Source organism: Moschus berezovskii, chromosome 7, assembly GCF_049115385.1.
Source record: "Moschus berezovskii isolate FMDL1 chromosome 7, NW_MosBer_1.0, whole genome shotgun sequence".
Taxonomy (NCBI): Eukaryota; Metazoa; Chordata; class Mammalia; order Artiodactyla; family Moschidae; genus Moschus; species Moschus berezovskii.
This window is the reverse complement of record NC_142466.1, coordinates 67,149,416-67,172,936: the sequence shown is the minus strand read 5'-3', so window position 1 is coordinate 67,172,936 and position 23,521 is coordinate 67,149,416. Positions and strand designations below refer to the sequence as shown.

The 23,521-nt window shown below is 41.5% G+C and overlaps 1 protein-coding gene across 4 annotated transcripts in view; it reads right to left on the bottom strand.

The window, feature by feature from the left end:
- Window positions 1-23,521, bottom strand: part of RUSC2 (RUN and SH3 domain containing 2) — a 72,996-nt gene extending 49,475 nt beyond the window's left edge. For 2 of the 4 annotated variants that reach the window (XM_088837954.1, XM_055426982.2), the window contains exon 1: window positions 23,200-23,521. The gene's annotated coding sequence lies outside the window, so the exon portion shown is untranslated. Of the gene's footprint in view, window positions 1-607; window positions 758-23,199 lie in introns of all 4 variants that reach the window. The other 2 variants (XM_055426980.2, XM_055426977.2) reach the window with 2 other exon arrangements.

Genomic DNA, 23,521 nt, shown 5'->3' with positions numbered 1-23,521 from the left:
GCTTTGGTTATAAGACTAAAGTGAGAGCAAACTAATATTTATTAAAAACTTTAAAAGCAGGTGGCAAGGGTCTTGCCTGGGCCCAGAATATTCAGGAGCCTAGGTTCTGTAATGATTCAGAGCATGGATTTTGGCGTTGACAGGTTTGGATTAAAATCGGACACTCTTCCTGCCAGCTGTGGGCTTTGGGAAGTTACTCAACTTCACTAAACTTCAGCTTCCTCATTCGCAAAACTGTCATGATATTTTCCCTCAAAGACTTGAGGGAGAATTGAGTAAGATATTACATGCAAGTGCCTGACACAAGGTAAGTGCTCAGTCATGGTTACTATTATTATTAGAGCTTTGTCAGATGACCAATGGAGTCCTTACCTCTCTCTTTCCTTTCCCAATTTTCCAGAAAACCTAAAGGCTCCAGATCCAGGGAACTGGCAGGTCAAAACCTCTTCAAAAGAGCCAAAGGAACTGAAAAGTCTTTTTTTTCCCCCCTCCCTTGCACTAGGACTGAATCAGTAAGCCTGTGCCCATTACACTCTAGACTCACCGGCTAGCCCTAGGAACCTAAGGCTCTCCCAAACCAAAGATACTAATCCATCTCTAGTGTTACCTGTTGTGGGGCATGCTCCCAGACTGACGGTGCTTCTCCAGGGGCCCCAGATCAGATTCCAGTAGATGTAGGAAAGAAACAGTCTGATCCCAAGTTGGCAGGACAGGTCTGGCCAGGCTGTTGTCTGCCCATCACAGCTGCCTGTGAGGCCTATGGGTTAATAATAGCAACTCTGATGCCAATGGATTAAGACAGCACTGTAGGAGGTGTTTATTTTTACACTCTGGCGTCAGTATCAAGTTCTACTGGTTACTGCCCAAATCTAGGGCAGCTTCCTGCTACAAGAGTGGCCTCAGTCTTCTCCAGGATGCTGAGTTGCATTCTGAAGGAAATGAGCCTTGTTGAAAACAGTTTAGTATTAACAGGGACAGGGAAGGGGAAAAGGAACAAACAGAGCTGTCATAGGTCCAGCTGTCTGGTCCCAAATCTCTGGGACCAGGTGGACCTCAATTGAGAGCTGTTGTTCACAGCATCCTCCTGAGTCAGAAAGGCCCTGGACAAGGGACCTAATATGTTGTTTACATTGTTTTGGAAGGGTGGGTGTATGCGCGTGCGCGCGCGCGTGCACACACACACACACACACACACTGGTTGCACTGAAATGATCTGAATAAAATTAAGGAAAGACTGTTACTTAACTAAGCAGAAGCTCCGCCTCATCAGTCACAAGTCACAGATTAGCGCTGTGAATGCTGACCTTGTGAAAAAAAGAAAAAAACCCACCTGGGAAGGTTTTATAGGATATTTCAAAGAAAGGATGGTTAGGCTGGTCTTTATTTGATTTGCACAGCATTTTCAGCAGGTATATCAAATCCCTTGAAAATTCATTTGGCTAGAGCGTCTTTCCTAGAAATGACACAATAGGATAGAAATACCAAGAAACCAGCTCTCATCTGGCCAGGAGTCAGTGCCTAGAAAAATCTTGTGTGAAAGCCTCCTTCTCCCCCAAGGCATAGAGGTGGAATTCCAGGGACCTTACACTTTGAACACAGAATCTGGAACTCTGTGGATATCCCAGTCATGTCCCTGAAAGGCAGTCCTAACACAGATTTCGTCTAGTCCCATCTGGCAGACAAGGAGGTGAGGAGGCTGGCAGCTGGAGAGCTGATGTAAATAGATGGGTCTGGGCTACTGAGGGGTCATGTGCACAGCAGACTGCTGTGGAATGACAAAAATGTACCACGCACCAGGTAGGAATGCTGAAGTGCAAAGAAAGCAGCAGCCAAGCACACAATAACAGTGACTCCATCATCTTCCTGCCTAAGGCTGACTCATAGCCATCGTCAGAGACACAACATAGAAACATCTTGAAGAATAGGAAGGTAGGTTGGTGAACCACCCATTCAGTACATTTTTTCTCCTGCCATTCAAGGTTTATCTACCTGGTCATCAAAACAACAATGCAGCCTCAGAATCAACCAGATTTGATGACTCGAGATATGTGGTTTGATCTCAGCTCCATCTGGAAGCTACTCATGCCTAGGATAGTGGCAGGATGCCCGGATAGGAACACTGCTTTCATTCTTGGCTTTTTCTCTGACTTGCTGGGTCATCTTGGGGCAGGGTACCTGTCCTCTCCCAGTTCTAGGTTTACCATTTGGAGAAGGGACTAATTGTACCTTCTGGTGAGATGGCAAGAAAATATTTGAACAATCAAATAATAAGTATTAAGAATACAACTTGAGATTATCATATAAGTAAAGTAAGTCAGAAAGAGAAAAAGCAAATATCATATGATATCACTTATTTGGGGAATCTAAAATATTACACACATGAACCTATCTGTGAAACAGAAACAGAGTCACACATGTAGAGAACAGACTGGTAGCTGCCAAGCAGGTGGGGGGTGGAGGAGGGATGGAGTAGAAGTTTGGGGTTAGTAGATGTAAGCTTTTATATATAGAATGGATAAACAAGGTCCTACTGTATAGCACAAAGAACTATACTTGATATTCTATGACAACCCATAATGGAAAAGAACATTAAAAAAAGAATATACATATATATGGGCTTCCCTGGTAGCTCAGCTGGTAAAGAATCTGCCTGTAATGCAGGAGACCCTGCTTCGATTCCTGAGTCAGGAAGATCCCCTGGAGAAGGGATAGGCTACCCATTTCAGTATTCTTGGGCTTCCCTGGTGGTTCAGATAGTAAAGAATCCACCTCCAATGCGGGAGACCTGGGTTTGATCCCAGGGTTGGGGAGATTCCCTGGAGGAGGGCATGACAACCCACTCCAGTATTCTTGCCTGGAGAATCCCCGTGGACAGAGGAGCCTGACAGGCCCATGGGGTTGCAAAGAGTCGAACATGACTGAGTGACTAAGCACAGTACAGCACAGCATACTATATATACACACATACATATATAAACTGAATCACTTCGTTGAAGCGCAGAAGTTAAAACATTGTAAATCAACTATACTTTAATAAAAAATAAGTAGCAAGAAATGAAAATGCTATAAATTCTTTGGACCAAAGTATTTTAAAACTAGGACTGTCACTCATGCATATAGTAGAGAGGCCTGGCCTTGCATATTTTTCTTCTTCTAGGTCACAGTGGCCATGTTGGGAAGTGAACCTGGCCTGTACTTGGAGGTACAGTTCTTTTCTTTCAGGCATATAATCCCCACCACTGGCTTGAGGAACAGTTGAAACAGTCAGGAATCTGCTTACCTAAATACAAGCTATTAATTTCCACTAATGTGTAATAGAGAAAGTAGAAAAATGCAAACAGAAAGAAATGCCTCTACTCACCCACTTGCTCCATCTAAAGGCCTGATAAAGCAGTGTCAATGAAAGGATATATTCCGCTGCTCCATCAGAACAAAGGCAATAGTGTATTCTAAACCCAATACAAGGCTTCACTCTTTCTGGCCCAGTGATCATTAGTTTGCCAGGTCCCCAGCACTTTTGGAAAGTAGAAATAGAAATTTATTCATCACTGATGCTGATACCTTTTTTTTCTGCAGGTGCCTACCCTAGGGTTCAACACAGATCCTGCAGCTTCTGGTGAGCTTTCAGGAAACCCTCCTTTCAGCAAATGCTGTCTGCAAAGGGCCAGACAGTAACTACTTAGGCTTTGCGGCCGTAAAGTTCTGCCATATATTCCCTTCTTCCTTTTTTAAAAAAACAATTCTTTAACAATGTAAAAACCATCCTCAGTGTAAATGTAAAAACCTTATAAGGTTATTCTGGCATGGACCATAATTTGCTGATTTCTATTCTGGACTTTAAAGGCCTCTCTATTCAAAATCTGTTTCTCAAAATTCTGACTCTGCTGGGCCTGCCTAAGGATCCTCTTTCCTCTTCCCACACGGTTGTTGCATACATTTCAGAGGCAGCTCCCCTCTAGGAGCCACTGAGGAATGTGAAGGAAGAATTCTGAGTTTATTTGTATTGGAGCTGACAGACTGGCTAATTCCCTTCATATAAAGTGCTTCAGAAACATCTGTGGAATTTAGCTTATTGCATTATCATTCTGGAGTGCAGACTGAGCCATAAACAGCCCTTATCTTTCTATTTCTATTTCATAATACTATCCCATGCCTCTACCAGGCCTTTATCTTTTCTTCTTCTCCTGATCCCCAGGTTCCAAACCTACACTTGAACTGACCTGGGTCTCAAGTCCTTCTCTCTTACCTATACCTCCTATTTCTATATGTGGTATGGTTGTAGATTACTAGGGAACTATCAACAATCAGATGAGTTTGGATATTGTAAATATGGATGACAGGCATGAGGAGAGAGGTGAGCTTATTTTGAGCAAAGACATAGAGTTGTAAATCTAGGCTCTATTACTAATAGTTAAAATAGCTTTGTAAACAGGACTTAAACTACTATAAAAGCAACCTAAGGACAATGTGCAAACCGTCAGGAATTACCAGAGTTATGCTGGAGAAGGGATAGGCTACCCAATCCAGTATTCTTGGGTTTCCCTTGTGGCTCAGCTGGTAAAGAATCCACCTGCAATGTGGAAAACCGGGGTTCGATCCCTGGGTTGAGAAGAACCCCTGGAGAAGGGACAGGCTACCCACTCCAGTATTCTGGCCTAGAGAATTCCACAGACTGTGTAGTCCATGGGGTCGCAAGGAGTTGGACACGACTGAGCAACTTTCACTTTTACTACCTTACCACACAACACAGACTAGAAGGGAATGGCTTGCAGCTAAAGAATAATACTTACAATGACAGTAGCCATTATTTATTATCTATTTGATATTTATTATCTCACCTGATGTGAAGAGTTGACTCACTGGAAAGGACCCTGATGTTGGGAAAGATTGAGGGCAGGAGGAGAAGGGGGTGACAGAGGATGAGATGGTTGGATGACATCACTGACTCTATGGTCATGAGTTTGAGCACATTCCGGGAGATAGTGAAGGACAGGGAAGCCTGGCATGCTACAGTTCATGTGGTGGCAAAGAGTCAGACACAATTTAGCGACTAAATAACAACAACAATAATAATCTACCAAGCTACTGCTATGCTAGATGTTTGCCTAATACTTCATTTGAGAGAAAAAGCAAAAGGTACAGGCAAATCCTTGTCTAAGGCAAATCCTAATTCAGTGAGAAAGCTACTTGTTATTTTGAAAGATTCAAGACACATTCAAAATTCTAAAATGCCTCATATCAGCTTGAGAAAATTACGGAAATAAGAACAATTAATATAGGAATATTCTTGAAAGTTGTGCCTGCCTATTTCATGTATAATTTAGAAATACAAATGGTCACACCTGAAAAAGGGAGATTTTCTTGTATTTTTGTTTATCATAATTTAGGAGGCCTCTAAGTTCACAAGTAGATATAAAACTAATGGTTACCTTTATAAGAGAGTTAAGAATAAAAGAGATACATAAAGTACACAGGACTATATGGCAAGGAAATATATTAAAACTGTTTATATACATTTTCTCTCCTCCTTGATTGCACGTTAAGGACAGAGATGGTCTTTGACTTATCTTTGCAGTCATTTAACCTAGCCTAGAGTCTGGCACAAGGTTTAAAATGTTCACTGAACTGAACTAAAGAGGAACTGAATCTTTACCAAACTAAATTGGGAAAATTTCTTTTTCCAGAGCAGAATTTGGTTCATTACAATTGTGGACGTATCTATACATACTAAGTTCTTCTCCTCCCTAGTGTGACGTGGGGTGCTGAGAGGACAAAGCTGGTACAGTGGCTGGCCTCTGGAATGTGCAGGGTGAGTGTCCCCAGGTACGGCTCCTCTCCCTGTACCCCAACACCGCACTCCCTTCACTGCTAGTGGGAGCTGCAGCATGAGAACCAAAACAGCGTATTCCAGCCAGAATGTCCAACAGATGTCCTCTCTCTGTCTTTCGTCATCCATCTCCGTCGAACCTCACCAGTCTTCAATTCTGTTTTGTGAGCTGCTGAGCCTCTAGGAAAGAATGCAGGATGTGCCTCAAAAAGTTCAGCACTAGCTGAGGAACTGTTTGTTTTTTCCTAAAAAAGGTCAGTCCATAAAAGTTACATAAGACTCGGCTCTCACTGGGAGCTTTTCCAACTCCAGCTGGAGAGATTCCTCAAGCTGTTTAGAGTTCAGGAAAAGGGTTTGGAATTTCCTGATTGGCTAGCCTATATTGGAGCCATCTCTGGGTAGCAATGGGGAGGTTCCAGCAGAGAACACTGTAACTCTTGTGCTCTCACTGCCCCTCAATTGTGGCCCCTTTGAGTTCCCCAGGGGACAGGAAATAGCACAATTCGTTTACAGTTAACATCTCAGAACAAAGATGTGCCCCACTACTAAAACCAGAACCCCACTGCTAAAACCAGTGGCATCAAGTCCTTGAGGCTCCACCCGAAGGAGGCAGAACCTCGGGAGTCTAATAGCTCACCACAGAAGCACAACAAGGCTCTGGGAGGCCTTCCTCCCCTGCTTTGGGCAGATGAATAGAATTTGTTTGTGGCCCTGAGAACCTCAGATGCAGTCTTGCCCAAGGACTAGATGAATGAGCCAATAAACATTAACCGAGCATCTATGAATTTCAAGGCACCGGACTAAGTGAACAAAGCAGATCCGGGGCTGGCCTTCATACAGTGCTTATAAGTTCACCTGGGGAGACTAAACAAACAACTAAATAATTATGACCACACAAACTATGAAGTAGGCCTTTGGAATGTGCTGTATTCAAAGGATACACAGTTAATCCACAAAAGCCATCTCTGTTCACGGAAGGCGATTAGCATATTTATTAAATCAGGGACCAATTTATACTGAATTGGCAACTAAAATTATGTGTTTTGGTTGAAAACTCTGGCCCTTCAAGTAGTCACTGCTGCTGCTGCGGCTGCTAAGTCGCTTCAGTTGTGTCTGACTCTGTGTGACCCCATAGATGGCAGCCCATCAGGCTCCTCCGTCCATGGGATTCTCCAGGCAAGAACACTGGAGTGGGTTGCCATTGCCCTCTCCCAGGTAGTCACTAGCATCCATCAATAACTTGCTCTCAGTTGAGCCCCATTTTTATTCCCATTCATTCTGCAGGAGTTCAGTCCTTATTTACATCAAACACTTTTGTTTAAGGCATAAGAACTCACTTCAACTAGGAAACGGCTGTTCATTTATAATGAAGAAACTGAACTCTGATTTGCTGTCTCCAGCTTTAGGCCAAGCACTTTTGTTTCTTTCTGGTCAGCATAGACCTTGACCTTGTGCACATGCTTAGTCACGTCCAACTCTTTGTGACACCATGGACTGTAGCCTGCCAGGCTCTTCTGTCCATGGAATTCCCCAGGCAAGAATACTGGAGTGGTTGCCATTTACTCCTCCAGGGGATCTTCCCAACCCAGGGATCGAACCCATGTATCTTGTGTCTCCTGAATTAGGAGGCAGATTCTTTACCACTGTGCCACTTGGAAGGGAGCTAAGAAACGGCTGGTATATAACTCTGCTCCTAAGGACTAATTCCAGTGGGATCCAACATTCTCCTGTTGATGGCTGTTTGGCAGCTGGTTGCGATTTTGGTGTTCTTGCGGGAGAAGATGAGTGCATGTCAGAATGGCCATCATCAAAAAGTCTAAAGGGAAATTATTTGACTCCTCTCACTTTCTTCACCTGTACAGTGGGGCTAATAATACCTCCTCTTACAGGGTGCTGGTGGAAGTTAAAAGATATAGAAAACATGTGGAACAGTGATTGGCATTTAGTGAAGGTTCAGATGACACCAGCCTTATGGCAGAAAGTGAAGAAGAACTAATGAGCCTCTTCATGTAAGTGAAAGAGGAGAGTGAAAAAGTTGGCTTAAAGCTCAACATTCAGAAAACTAAGATCATGGCATCTGGTCCCATCACTTCATGGCAAGATGGGGAAACAGTGGAAACAGTGGCTGACTTTATTTTTTTGGGCTCCAAAATCACTGCAGATGCTGACTGCAGCCACGAAATTAAAAGACACTTACTCCTTGGAAAGAAAGTTATGTCCAACCTAGACAGCATATTAAAAAGCAGAGACGTTTATTAAAAAGCAGAGACGTTACTTTGTCAACAAAGGTCCAGGCTATGGTTTTTCCAGTGGTCATGTATGGATGTGAGAGTTGGACTATAAAGAAAGCTGAGCACTGAAAAATTGATGCTTTTGAACTGTGGTGTTGGAGAAGACTCTTGAGAGTCCCTTGGACTGCAAGGAGATCCAACCAGTATATCCTAAAGGAGATCAGTCCTGGGTGTTCATTGGAAGGACTGATGTTGAAGCTGAAACTCCAGTACTTTGGCCACCTGATGCGAAGAGGTGACTCATTTGAAAAGACCCTGATTCTGGGAAAGATTGAGGGCAGGAGGAGAAGGGGATGACAGAGGATGAGATGGTTGGATGGCATCACCGACTCAATGGACATGGTTTTGGGTGGACTCCAGGAGTTGGTGATGGACAGGGAGGCCTGGCGTGCTGCGGTTCATGGGGTCGCAAAGAGTTGGACATGACTGAGCAACTGAACTGACTGAACTGAAGGCTCAGTAAATAATTACAATGAATGTGAATCAGGAATGTCTTCTTTCCTTGAGTCTAAGTCCTTCCTATTGCCTTCTGAGGCTGCACTACTGTTCAATTTATCAATTCACAGCAGAGAATCTTGTCATTGTCATACCTAGTGCCTTTCAACAAGCATACCACCTCAAAATCTTTAACCCTCATGGCTCTATTCTTTGTCCCCTAAAAGCTGGAAAGTGACTCAATCCCAGGAGACATCACAAGATAACATACAGAGACAGTCAGAGTGAATATGCAATTTATCTATGAATCAAGATTTTCCTACCCAGTGAATACAGGTACATGAGTACCTGAATTACCTGTTAGCAGAAGACAGTGAAGGCAAGTCCTCTACATAAATTTATGGGCTGACAAGATTCTCCTTAAAAAGTCTAATTATTTCCAAACATGTACCCCAGGAGACCCTATCCAAGTCCCATAGCTTCTGCTGTAGAAAAGCGTCTCTAATCTATCCTCTCTTTTAATTCCTAAAATCAGTGCTCCACTTCTAGGCCCTCCAGAAATACCTCTTTCGAGGATTATTATTCAATCTTTGGGCAAAGATTCCTACTGGCTAGGAATAGAGACTATTGCTAGGAATATAGTGGTAAACAAAACAGATATTATCCCTGCCCTCAGGAAGCTTACAATCTAGTGAAGGAATGCTAACAATCACATAAATAAAAATACAATTATGAAATGTGATAAATGCCTTGAAGATAAAGTGCAGAGTATTAAGAAGACCTGATTAAGACTGATGATGGATGTGATTAAGAGGTCACGGAAGGCCTTTCTGGTAAATTTTGAAGGCCTCTCTGTAATTACATGTTGAGCCTTGAAAGGTTAGCTGAAAGGAAGTTAAACAGGTATAAAGGTGGGGACAACATTCCAGGCAGAAGGAATGACATGTGTGAAAGGCCCTGAGGCAAGAAAGTGGTTGGTATCTTAGAAAAACTGAAAGAAAACTGTGTCATTGAAAGCGTCCATCATACCATCATATTTGGCAACCAGGAGTCCACTGATAATCTTGACATAAACAATTTCAGGGGAGTGGTTAGTGGAAATGAAATTAGACTGCAGAGGGTGCAAAAGTGAATGGAAAATCAAGCAGATTGGTTGGCTGGTCAACAAAGGTTGGCTGTTACAGTACAAGACAGTCACTACCCAGAGGGTGATGTGGTGTCAGGGGATTTATTTTAAAAAATAAAGACCTTATCAAATTAATATATGCACATGGTTACAAAGTTAAAAGTGAAAGGGCTTCCCTTGTGGCTCAGCTGGTAAAGAATCCACCTGCAATTCGGGAGACCTGGGTTAGATCCCTGGGTTGGGAAGATCCCCTAGAGAAGGAAAAGACTACCCACTCCAGTATTCATTATACTATAAAGCTTATGATGAATAATAGAAATCCACAGCTCCAATCCCCTTCTATCTCTGTCATTTTCCACTACTTTCAAATCTTCTAGCTGTTTCATCTGGCATTTATGTTCATGTTTATAAATCACATGCATATTTAATTATTTCTTAATTTTAAACATTCTTTTTTCACTTCCTACATCCACCTTCCTCACACTTTCTGATTTAATTAATATCCAGTGTTTGCTATGACTTGGTATAGCAAATAAGAGTCTATTTGTTGTTGCTCAGTCGCTTAGTCATGTCCAACTCTCTGCAACCCCATGGACTGCAGCACGCCAGGCTTCCCTGTCCTTGATCTCCCGGAGTTTGTTCAAACTCATGTCCATTGAGTCAGTGATGCCATTCGACCATCTCATCCTCTGTCCCCTTCTTCTCTTGCCTTCAATCTTCCCAGCATCAGGATCTTTTCTCATGAGTCAGCTCTTCGCATCAGGTGACCAAAGTATTGGAGCTTCAGTTTCAGCATCAGTCCTTCTGAGGAATGTTCAGGGTTGATCTTCTTTAGGATTGACTGGTTTGATCTCCTTGCTGTCCAAGGGACTCTCAAGAGTCTTCTCCAGCACCACAGTTTGAAGGCATCAATTCTTTGGCGCTCAGCCTTTTTCGTTGTCCATGGAGTCGCAAAGAGTTGGACACAAGTGAGCAACTTTCACTCACTCACTCACTTTTCTTCTGTCCAGCTCTCACATTCATACATAACTACTGGAAAAACCATAGCTTTGACTATATGGACCTTTGTAGGCAGAATAATGTCTCTGCTTTATAATATGCTGTCTAGATTGGTCATAACTTTTCTTCCAAGGAGCAGGCGTCTTTTAACTTCATGGCTACAGTCACCATCTGCAGTGATTTTGGAGCCCAAGAAAATAAAGTCTGTCACGGTTTCCATTGCTTCCCCACCTATTTGCCATGAAATAATGGGTTGTAACTTTAATACTTGACTCTCTTTAGTTTAGTTTTCTATATATTTATCCCTAATTCTTCCCAAATTCTCTAGCAGAACTGTAAAAATTGCTCTCAATCTAATTTTCCAAACGGTCAAACAAAGTTCCTTTTTTTTTTTTCCTGGACCATAATCCTTCCGGAACTTTCTGTTCTCCTGATACATTCTGAACTGACTCTCCTTTATGGTTTACAACACCACTATCACACTGGACTTCTCTTTATCCTCATCCTAGGAATTTTCTTTGCCTCTCTTCTCTTAGCTGCCCTGTGATCCCATGCCCTGCTGCTGCTGCTGCTAAGTCACTTCAGTCGTGTCTCACTTTGTGCGACCCCATAGACGGCAGCCCACCAGGCTCCCCTGTCCCTGGGATTCTCCAGGCAAGAACACTGGAGTGGGTTGCCATTTCCCTCTCCAATGTGTGAAAGTGAAAAGTGAAAGTGAAGTTGTTCAGTCACGTCCGACTCATAGCGATCCCATGGACTGCAGCCTACCAGGCTCCTCCATCCATGGGATTTTCTAGGCAAGAGTACTGGAGTGGCTTGCCATTGCCTTCTCCGGATCCCATGCCCTAGATCCCATGATTTCTTCTTTCCTGTTTATATTCTCATTTTGCTGAAGCATATTCTATAATAGCTTTCTAAGAAAGGATACATAGTAGGAATAATTTTGTAATGAGTATCTGAAAGTATATATTTTAAACCCTCACAGTTGATAATTTGGCTGAGCATAAAACCCTAGGTTAGAAATCAATTCCTCTCATGAATCTGAAAACACTGCTCACTGCTTACTAATCAGATTCCATTCTTGTTGAGTACCAAGTGCCATTCTGATTTCTGATGCTTTTATGTAAACTTAAAAAAAAAATACTGGTTTGAAATTTCTCTATATCCCTAGTGTTCTAAATTTTCATGACAAGGTACCGTAGGGTATGGTATTTCTATTGGTTGTGCTGGGCACTCAGTGGAGACTCTTCTTCTGATTTGGAGACTCTTCTTCAGTTCTGGAAAATACACTTTTACTTTTTCTTTTCTTTTTCGTAACTTTGTCGCCACTGACATTGACGATTTAGAAAGAGAGGAATTAAACGATGAAGCAACATCCTTGAGAAGTAGTTAGGCGCTCAAATTTTCTATATTTCTATTCTCTTAAAATTTTTTTAAGTATACAGGCAATATTGCTAACCATAAACATAATGTACAGCAGATTTCTAGAACTTATTCACCTTGCATAACTCAAACTTTATACCAGTTGAACAGCATCTCCTCATTTCCCCCACCCCCACCTCCCGGTAACCACCATTCTTTTTCCTATATCTATGACTCTGACTATTTTAAATTCCTCATACAAATGGAATCATGCAGTATTTGTCCTTCTGTGACTGACTTATTCCCTTGAAACTAAGATCATAATAGGAAAATGGACAGGGTATGAGCAAACATTCCATAGAAGAGGGAACAGAATATAGCTGCTAAGCATACAATAAGATTTAAAACACTATTAAAATATTGCTTTTTGTTCATCAATTATCAAACAAAATAGTAATAGTTAATCCTGGTGAAGACAACTAAAACATGCGTTTTCACACTTTGTCAATAAAAGCATATTTGGGTACCTTCATATTGAGGTTGGGGTGAAATGTATATATATATCCAGTCTTAAAAATATTCAAATCCTGTAACTACACCTCCAGAATTCTATACTAAAGAAATTATCAAAGATTTTTATAAGGTTATTAATCTGAACATTTTTCAGAAAAGAGAAAGCTCTTTTTAGAAACCTCAAATGTCTAACTTTTGTGTTAAGCAAATTATGGTAAATTCAAACAATGGATTTGTTACCCAACTATTAAAAATTTGGTTTCCAAAAACTGTTCAAAGATATGTTGTCATTTTATACTTGTCTGTATTTTTCTAGATTTTCAACAGTGAAAATATATTTCACCTATAATTACAGAAAGAGACAAACACTTTCTCAGAAAATATTTTTAAACAAAATAGACAAGATTTATTTGTTTCAAAGGAAAATATCATAGTATCCTTCATTTCATCTGTCTCCATAAAAACACAGTTAAGTTTAAACATTTTCTAGGTTAAAATCTGAGCAGTGAATAGCATTTCTTTGGACTGTATTCTCCACAATCTCTTAATCTTAAATGAGCAATAGGTTTATAAACCTAATCTCGAAAGGAAGAAAACACAGTGTAGAAATGATATGCCATAAATCACACTCTTAGTGGCACTATTTGGCCTTTGATTCCTGGGTCTTATGCATTAAAGCCTTTTCTTTTCTTTCAAAACCAAAACAAAAACCTTTATGTTGATTAAATCTGAGAACCACTTATCAAGAAGCTGAGACTAGAGTTTGGGTCTAACAGTAGTTCTACTCAAAGTGTAGTCTATGGACCAGTAGAATCAGCCTCTCCTGGGAATTTATTAGACTGGTAAATGATTGGACTTACTGAATCAGAATTTCAGGAGTGACAAGTGATTTTCATGTAGCCTCAAGTTTAAGAATTAACATATATCTAGAGGAAATTAAGTAAAGAGGCTAATAGTATGCAAAGGGGGAGAGGTACAGAGCCCATCCAATGTTCAATGTATATATATATTTAAAGCATATACATTATTATAAAATATTCTAAAAACAAACTTTTTCCATACTATAAACTAGAAGTTATGGCTAGAAAATATTTTTTTGGCTTTGGACTAAAAAAGGTTGACAAATTAGCATAGGTCTTGGATCAAAGGGTAAAAGGAATCTATAATTCATTCCTGGTTCCAGACAGCTCATTAAATTAAGGCTAAGCATTTCACATAGGAATTTAGGTATGGATGCAGTAAATATTTTTGCTATATTTCTGTCAAACCATGATTGGTTACTGGCAGGTGATCAGCTGAAGATGATGGGATCTTCACTTCTTTCAACCTGTTTCCACTTTGGAGTCATGACTCAGTAGGGAAAACTCAGTAGTCACCGTGACTGGCTTAAAGTGTGCTTTACAGAGCCCTTCCATTGACAGTGAAAGGGAAGTGAATGGGATGGAGAGGAAAGGAAGGAGAGATGAACAGGTTAGACTCTACTTCTCCCAACCCCTTGCCTTCAACCAAAACAGCTCAGCCTTTACCTCTTTGTGTCCACTTCTCTGTGGAATATACTTGAACTAAAATCTCCCCTCTAAAAAACCTTTTGAAAATTTCTATTCTCTACTACATATTCTCAACAACCCAATAAAAAGCCATAGCTTAACAAGGAGCTGTCAGTGCTCCTTATTAACTATATATCACCACCACCTGGCTGTCAAAAGGACTCACCACGCATAATGGGCAGGTGGTCCTGCTTCCAGGACTCCCTTCTCCAACCACTATCATTAGGGATGAATAAACTAATAATGTTGCAAGTTGCTGTGTTGGATGTGAGGCTAAGCATATTACATAAATCAGCCTATAAACTGAACTTGACATTATCTCAGGAGTAAAAGGTTGGGGACTGCTGTTCCAAATAACAGTAACTTAAACATTGCTGTCTCATGTATATCTTACTGTATAACAAACATTCCACAACTTAGTGGCTTACAACAATGATTGATTATATCTCACAGTTTTGTGAGCTGGCTAAGGGTTTTTTTGCAGTTCCAAAAGATGGGTTCTGGAAATGCTTTGAATAGAAGCAGAATAGCCCTGTCCAACCAAATAAGAGAAGTCCTTCAAAGTAATCTCCTTGGGAGACAATTCACCCAGGAATGCTCCGATTCAAAACATTTCAAGAACTCATCTTTTGGAACTGCGAAAAACCCCTTAGCCAACTCACAAAACTGGATACAATCAGTCATTGTTGTAAGCCACTAAGTTGTGGAATGTTTGTTAAACAGTAATACATAAGTGAGACAGAAATGTTTAAATTACTATCCTTTTGGAGCAGGAGATAAAAAGGTGGTTCCCAACCTTTCTGGCACCAGAGACCAGTTTCATGGAAGAGTCTTTCCATGGACCCGGGGGATGGGGTAGTGGCTGTGGTTTTAGGGTGATTCCTGAGCATTGTATTTATTGTGCATTTTATTTCTATTGTTATTACATCAGCTCCCCTCAGATCATCAGGCATTAGATCCTGGAGGTTGGGGACCCTGATTTAGAGGATATTTAAAAGGAAATGACTAGCCTCGCAGAAAAACTCTAGCTGTCTAGAACCTTCAGAGACTAGGTTGGTCTGATAACAGTTTGGCTGTATCTTTTAAAAAAAAAATTATTTGGCTGCCTCACATTTAGTTGTGACACACGCGGAATCTTTTTTTGTGGTGCTCAGGCTTCTTTTTAGTTGTGGCTCCAGGGCTCCAGAGTGTGAGGCTTCAATAACTGTGGGGTGTGGGCTTAGTTCCCCAACCAGGGATCAAACCCACATCCCCCGCATTGTAAGATGGATTCTTAAACACTGAACCACCAGGGAAGTCCCTGGCTGTATCTTTAAATAAATGGATCCTTGTTATCCTTCAGATAACAAGAAAATAACATTTTGGAAGTGAAACAACTCTCAGATGAATGGGATCAGTAGTGGGTTCCCAACTCTCCTATTTGGAGTTTTTGCTTTTTTCCTTGGGGCCTTCTGAATCCTATCTATACTGACTTTAGGAATACTCTTTTACCTGAACATGGGTAAAAACCAATTTTCTATTTTTCCCTAAGGACACTAAATATAAGGTTCTATTTTCTTTCTTAAAATAATTATACAAGAAAAGAAAGGAAGTACAAAAGTATAAAAACAGATAAACAAGTTAAATATAGATTTTAGGATCCTAAGATAAACTTAAGTATAAACTTTGGATCCTAAAATAACTAAATCTAGCCAGAAGTTGGCTGACTCTTTTTCCCTCTCCACCCAGTTATCAACTTGTTGTCCTTGACCACAGGATCTCACACAAGAAGCCAAAAACAGCCTACATTTCAGAGCTCAAAGTCTCATCTTCCAAGAATTCCAAAGAACAGCAATTTTCTGCTTTAAGTATCAAGAATAATTTTTTAAAAACGTAGGTATTTCAGTAAAACTTTTAAAATGTACACTTTTACTTACACACATTTGTTTTATACACAGTATATAGACTATAACTTAACTTTTCTTTGGTGGCTCTGTGCTACCAATGCAGGGGACCTGGGTTCAAACTCTAGTCAGGGAACTGGATCCCACATGCCACAACTAGGAGTCTGAGAGCCGCAACTTAAAGATGCCACTTGTTGCAACTGAGACCTAGTGTAGCCAAATAAATAAATATTTTAAAAATAAATAAGGATGAGAGAAAAAAATTTTTTTTAATCAGTTGTGTTTCTAGACAAAATAATGAACAATCTGAAAAGGAAATTAAGAAAATAATTCCATTTACAACAGCATCAGAAAGAATAAAATACTTAGGAATAAACTTAACCAAGAAGGTGAAAACTATAAAATGCTACTGGAAGAAAGTAAAGAAGTAAGTGGGAAGATATCATGTGTTCATGGATCATAAAACTTAACATTGTTAAGATGTCAATACCTGGAATATGTGACACCTGCAATATGGATGGACATTATGCTAAGTGAAATGGGCTAAAATCACAGAAGGACACAGAATGACAAATACTGCCCAATTCCACTTATATCAGGAATCTAAAATAGTTAAATTCATGAATCAAAGAGTAGAATGATGGTTGACTGGGGGAGAGGGAAATGAGGAGTTGTTGTTTACTGGGTATAAAGTTTCAGTCAAGCAAGATGAATAAGCTCTAAAGATATGCTGTAAAATAATATACCTACAATCAACAATATATTGTAAACTTAAAATTTGTTAAGAGGGTAGATCTCATGTGAGGCTTCCCTGGTGGCTCAGATAGTAAAGAATCTGCCTGCAATGAGGGAGACCCAGGTTCAATCCCTAGGTTGGGAAGATCCCCTGGAGAAGGGAATGGCTACCCATTCCAGTATTCCTGCCTGGAGAACCCCAAGGACAGAGAAGCCTGGTGGGCTACAGTCCATGTGGTCGCAAAGAGCTGGACATAACTAAGCAACTAACACTGTGTTCTTTCTACAATAATGAAAAGATGTCAACTGCCTAAAGCAATCCACAGATTCAATGAGATCCCTTTCAAAATCCTAATGATAATTTTTACAGAAATAGAAAAATTCATTTCTAAAATTTGTATGAAATCACAAGGGATCCTGAATAGTTAAAAAAAAAATATTGAAAAACAGAACAAAGTTGTAGGATTCATACTTCTTACCACACAGCCTACAGTCATCAAAAGAGTAGGGTACTGCCTCATGAGGGTCAGATCGGCCATCATGAAAAGTGGGGACTTCCCTGGTCCAGTGGCTGAGATTCTATGCTCCCAATGCTGGGTGCCAGGGTTCAATCCCTGGTTGGGGAACTAGGTTCCACATGCCATTACTAAGAATTCACATTCTGTAACTGAGACCTGGTGCAGCCAAATAAACAAACAAACGAAAAATTTTTTTTTTTTGTTAAAGTCTACAAGTGAACTCTGGGAGTTGGTGATGGACAGGGAGGCCTGGCATTCTGTGATTCATGGGGTCGCGGAGAGTCGGACACGACTGAGCGACTAAACTGAACTGAACAAGTAACAAATGCTAACTAATGGTGAAAGGAACCCTCCTATACCATTAATGGGAATGTAAGCTTGTGCAGTCACTGTGGAAAATGATATGGAGGTTCCTCAGAAAACTAAAAATAGAATTACCACAAAAGTTCAAAGTGTTAGTCGTTCAGTCGTGTCTGACTGTTTGCGACCCTATGGACTGTAGCCCACCACGCTCCTCTGTCCATGGGATATCCCAGGCAAGGATACTGGAGTGGGTTGTCATTTCCTCCTCCAGGGGATCTTTCTGACCCAGGATCGAACCTGGGTCTTTTGCATTGCAGGCAGGTTCTTTACTGTCTGAGCCACCAGGGAAGCCCATAATATGATCTAGCAATCCCACTGCTGGGCATATACCCAGACAAAACTATAATGCAAAAAGATACGTGCATTCCTATGTTCATAACAGCACAATTCACAGTAGCCAAGACATGGAAACAGCCTAAATGTCTGCTGACAGATGAATGGATAAAGAAGACGTGGTACATATATACTCTGAAGCACTGTCACTAAGCTGTGTCCAACTCTTTGTGACCCCATGGACTGCAGCACACAGTCTTCCCTATCCTTCACTGTCCCCTGGAGTTTTCTCAAACTCATGTCCACTGAGTCGGTGATGCCATCCAAGTGATGACATGAAGTACCACTCAGTCATAAAAAAGAACAAAATAACGCCATTTGCAACAACATGGATGCAACTAGAGATTATCATACTAAATGAAGTTAAGTCAGAAAGATAAAGACAAATACCATATGATATCACTTATATGTGGAATTGAAAATATGACACAAATGAATCTATCTAAGAAACAGAAGCAAAATCAGGGGCATAGAGCATAGACTGGTGGTTGCCAAGGTGTGGGGGGTGGGAGGGGTGGATTGAGAGTTTGGGATTAGCAGATGCTAATTGGTATGTACCAAATGGATAAACAACAAGGTCCTACTGTATAGCATGTGGAACTATATTCAATAACCTGTGATAAACCATAATGGAAAAGAACATGAAAAAGAAAGTATATATATGAATAACCAAGTCACTTTGCTGAACACTGTAATTCAACTATACCTCAATAAAAATTAAAAAAAAAAAAAAAGAGGGTGGTACTGGCATAAAGACAGACACAGAGACCAATGTAAGAAAATAGAGAGCCTAGAAATAAACCTGGCACATCTGGTCAATTGATACTCAACAAGAATGGCAACACTATTCAAAGGGGAAAGGACAGTCTTCAACAAATGGTGTTAGGAAAACTAGAGATCCACATGCATAAGAACGGGCCCTTATCTTACACACCATACAAAATTTAACTCAAAATAGATTAAGACCTAACCATAAGAGATAAATCTATTCAAGAAAACTTGGAAGAAAACATAGGGAAAGAGCTTCATGACAGATGAATGGATTGAATTTGGTGATGATTTATTGGCTACAACACCAAAAGCACAGACAAATAGAGAAAAAAATAGGTAAACAGGACCTCATCAAAGTTTAAAAATTTTGTGTATCAAAGAATCACAAAAGAGTGAAAAGGCAATCATAATACCTGATAAGGGACTTCTATCCTAAATATATAAAGAACTCTTACAATTCAACAATAGAAAGATATAACCCAACTGAAAACAGGCAAAGGATTTCTAATCGACTTTTCTTCAAAGAAAATATAAAAACAGACAATAAGCACAAGAAAAGATACTAAACATCACTAGCCATTAGAAAAATGCAAATCAAAACTACAATGAGATACCACTTCAGACCCATTAGGATAACTATTATTTAAAAAAATAAAACACAAAATAAGTGTTGGCAAATTTGTGGAAAAACTGGAATGCTTGACATTGCTGGTGGGAATGTAAAATGGTACAGTCGCTGTGAAAAATGGTATGGCAGTTCCTCAAAAAATTAAATGTAAAATTACCATATGATTCAGCAATTCCGTTTCTGGATATATATCCAATGGAATTGAAAACAGGGGCTCATATTTGTACACCAATGTTCAAAGCAGTTTTATTCACAATAGCTAAAAAGTGGAAGCAACCCAAGATTTTATGTGGATAAAAATAATGTAATATACTTACAATGGATATTATTCAGCCTTAAAAAGGAAGGAAATTGAGATGCAAGCTACCACATGGATGAACCTTGAAGACATTTTGTAAAGTGAAATAAACCAGTCACAAAGAGACAAATATTGTATGATTCAATTTACACATAGTACCGAGAGTAGTCAAATCACAGAGAAAGAAAGTAGAATGGTGGTTGTCAAGGGCTGGAAGAAGAGGAAATGAGTTATTGTTTAATAAGCATGCAGTTTCAGTCTGAGAAGATAAAAAAAAGTTCTGGAGATAGATGGTGGTGATGATTGAACAACAATGTGAAAGTACTTAATGTCACTGAACTGTATATTTAAGAATTGTTTAAATAGTAAATTTCATGTTATATATATTTTACCACAACTTAAAAAAAGGAATAAATGTAATACCAGAGAGATTCTGCTTTGAGTTATAACTTTTCATTAGAATGCATCCCATTCTCCACCCTCACCCCCTGAAGTCAATCTCAGAGCAATGTTTATATGTAGTCATTCAAAACAATACACTCATTTTGCATGACAGACTCATTTGACAGGAACTACAATATCATATGTCAGTGTTTGAGTGGGTGTTTTCTGGGTAACCTCAACACTGATCAACTGGACTATCTCTACAGAGCCTGCCCTTACCCTAACACTTAGTCAGTGAGCCATCTCAGTCAACTGACTTTTAGTAAGTGCTCAGTCACTGTGTATGAGTAACAGAAAAGAAGGGTGAGTTATTGTCCTATAGTTGCACAGAGAAAAACAGAACACATAACCCTTCCCGTGAACTAGGGAAGCAAATAAAAATACAGGATACTCTGTTATTTATCTGAAATTCAAATTTAACTTGGCATCCTGTATTTTATCTGGCAACGCTCTGTCATATTGGAAGTGAAGAGAAAATAAATAATCCAGAGTGTTTTGGGGATACTGAGGTCTTAACAGGGACCTAGACAGAGTAGTGTAGAAAAGCCCATTAAAAACATATTGGTTAATCACCCCCCCCCAAAAAAAATAAAAGTACTGGTCTCTAGACTCCATGCTTAATTCTGCTCAGGAGCCCCTTCCTGCTTTGAGTATCTGTGATCCAAGACTTACTTTCTAAAGTTACAAAGTCAGAGAACGGGAGAAAGAAAAAGTAGAGAAGGATAAACCAAAGCTAGAAATGAGTGAGAACATACCCAGCTTCCAGTTAGGAAGGACTGGCCTCAAAAAGGGACCTTAGACACTTAACATAAAAATCAGAAGAAACTGGACTTTGATCTGGCGCAAAGCAGAAGAGAAACAATGAGGGTGAATGCTCTATAGCCATACAGTAGGAGGGACACGCCAAGAGTGGAACATGACTGAGCACACATGTGAGTGAGGAGGGACTGGCATAGCAGAACACCGGAGACAGGGGTGGGATCTCCCAACTCCTGAAACCATTACCATTACTAATTTCCACGGAGTCCCCCAAGAAACTCCAGTCACAGTCTTTACCTACGAATACTCTGAATTGACACTTTCAAACTGTGGTGCTGGAGTAGACTCTTGAGTGTCCCTTGGACAGCAACGAGATCAAACCAGTCAATCCTAAAGGAAATCAACCCAGAATATTCATTGGAAGGACTGATGCTGAAGCTCCAATACTTTGGCCACTTGATGCGAAGAGCATCATTTTCATTGGAAGAGACCCTGATGCTGGGAAAGGTTGAAGGCAGGAGGAGAAGGGGACGACCGAGGATGAGATGGTTGGATGGCATCACTGACTCAATGGATATGGGCTTGAGCAAGCTCAGGGAGATAGTGAAGGACAGAGAAGCCTGGTGTGCTACAGTTCATGGGGTCGCAAAGAGTCAGAAACGACTTAGTGACTGAACAACAGTACTCTGAGCCCCAGTGACAATAATGCAACAATGTAGGCAACTATGTCTTATAAACTCCAGCAGCTTTCCAGCCATTTTATCATCAGTCAGCAATATCATCTATTTCTCCATGGACGTTGGGCCAAAACTGAGATCGCCAAACCCTGTCTTAGCTTCAGGAAATTGAATCTGTTCATGTCATCCTCTTAGGAATCAACAAAAACAGATTTCAGGCTCTCTGTTCTTTGAGAATCCCATCTTTAAAAGGCCTATGTTCTTGTTTATTACTGACACTGTTCAGATAGTGGTAATCCCTGCCCGATGCTGGTCTACGGAGATATAAATGGCTCATATGGCCTGATCATACTATAGTAGTATTTAGGAATTTTTGAAAAGTCTCACACTAGGCCAGGCTAGGATGTTTCCCCTGTCCAGTGGAGGAAGGGGGAGGGGAGGTATCCAAGAATTAAAAGGGTTAAGTAACTGAGGTCATTCCTCCAACCTGTCCTGAAGCACCAGCTGATCAGGTACACTGAATCAGGTTTGAAGGATGTGGCTAGCCTCCACAATTCTTCCCAAGAGGGAGCAGTTAGTCTCTAGGACAAGAGGGGGGGGGTCACCTGGGTAAAGCTCTTTAAAGATTATCTGGGCAGCCACTGAAGGACTGACCAATAAAAATTTCTGCAGCCTTGGACCTTAATTTTTTCTTTTTGGTAAACATAACATAAAGGTAAAATAGCTAATAAAAAGAAGCTTCTATGTAAATGAAATTAGATGCATGAACTGAGAGACTGAGTATGTTCAGTTTTAAGCTCCCACCATGAGCACCGCAGGTAATCCCCAGACGCCCTTCGTTTTTTCCCCCATTCATGTAACTAGTGACACGTCTTCCCATGAAACACTGCCTCACAGCCTCTGCACTGGTTTCATTCATTCACTCACCCATCAAATATTTGCCGAGTCTACCATGTATGTGCCAGGCACTGTGCTGGGCACTGGAGATACAAACGAATCGTGTAGGGTCCTTGCCTCCAGGGCAGCCGCCTGGTGTCCTCAGGGCCAGCCTGGCATCCCAAGGCAGCCCTGGGCAACGGGATCACGGTACCCTTTGCAGCAGGTAAGAGCAGCAGCAGGGGGCTGGCAAAATGCCAGGCCACAGTTTTTCCCAAGGTAAAACTGGATGTGAGAGAGCGATCCCAGCCCGGCTCTAACAGGCATCAAGGTGGGAACCAGGGACCAAAGGGGCGGAGGGTGCAAAGGACCCAGCGTGCAGAGGACTCCCGCCGCAGTCGCCGGGCTGGGTGCTGAGCGGCCACGCGCGCTCCTCCAGGGCCGTCACAGGAGATGGGGGGACAACGATGACCCCTGGGCGCGAGTCAGCTGAGGGGGTGTCTCGAAGGGACAGTTTGAGGAGACGGTTAGGGTGGATCTGGGGTGACGCCCCAAAGAATGGCTTATCCTGGCTGACTGAGGATGCAGTGGATGGCGGAACTGAAGGGATAGGACTGAAGATGAGGTTGGTCCAGAGGGTCAAGCAAGACCGAAGGGTGCGGCTGACGGGACGAGGGGGAAGGGCTGAAGGGAAGGGAGGGCGCGCTGAGGACTGGATAGGTGAGCAAACTGAGGGCTTTTCTCCCAAGGGATCACTTGGAACGCGAGGACAGAGGATCTCCGGGATCTCGCCTGCCCCAAAGACGCGTCCTACCTGGTTTCTCGCCTCGGCGTGGTCCTACCGCGCAGGCAGCGGCGGCGTCTCGCGCCCTGAAGGGGTCGCGTTGCAGCCGGGACAAGCAGTCGTCCCCCTTCTCTCAGACAGCTTGGTAACGCCCGGTCCTCCACTGCAGCTGTGGCGCCGATGGTCCGATCTGAATCGCCCTCATGCCGCCCCCTGGGATGGCCCTTTCGGCCCGCTGGGCCAGTGGGGTGCTCGCCCACCTCCTGGCTCCCTCTGCATTGAGCGCGGCGAGTCACGCGCAGAGCTTTCCCGCGAGGGGCGCGGCGGAGCTTCAGCCGTGGCCCCGCCTCCT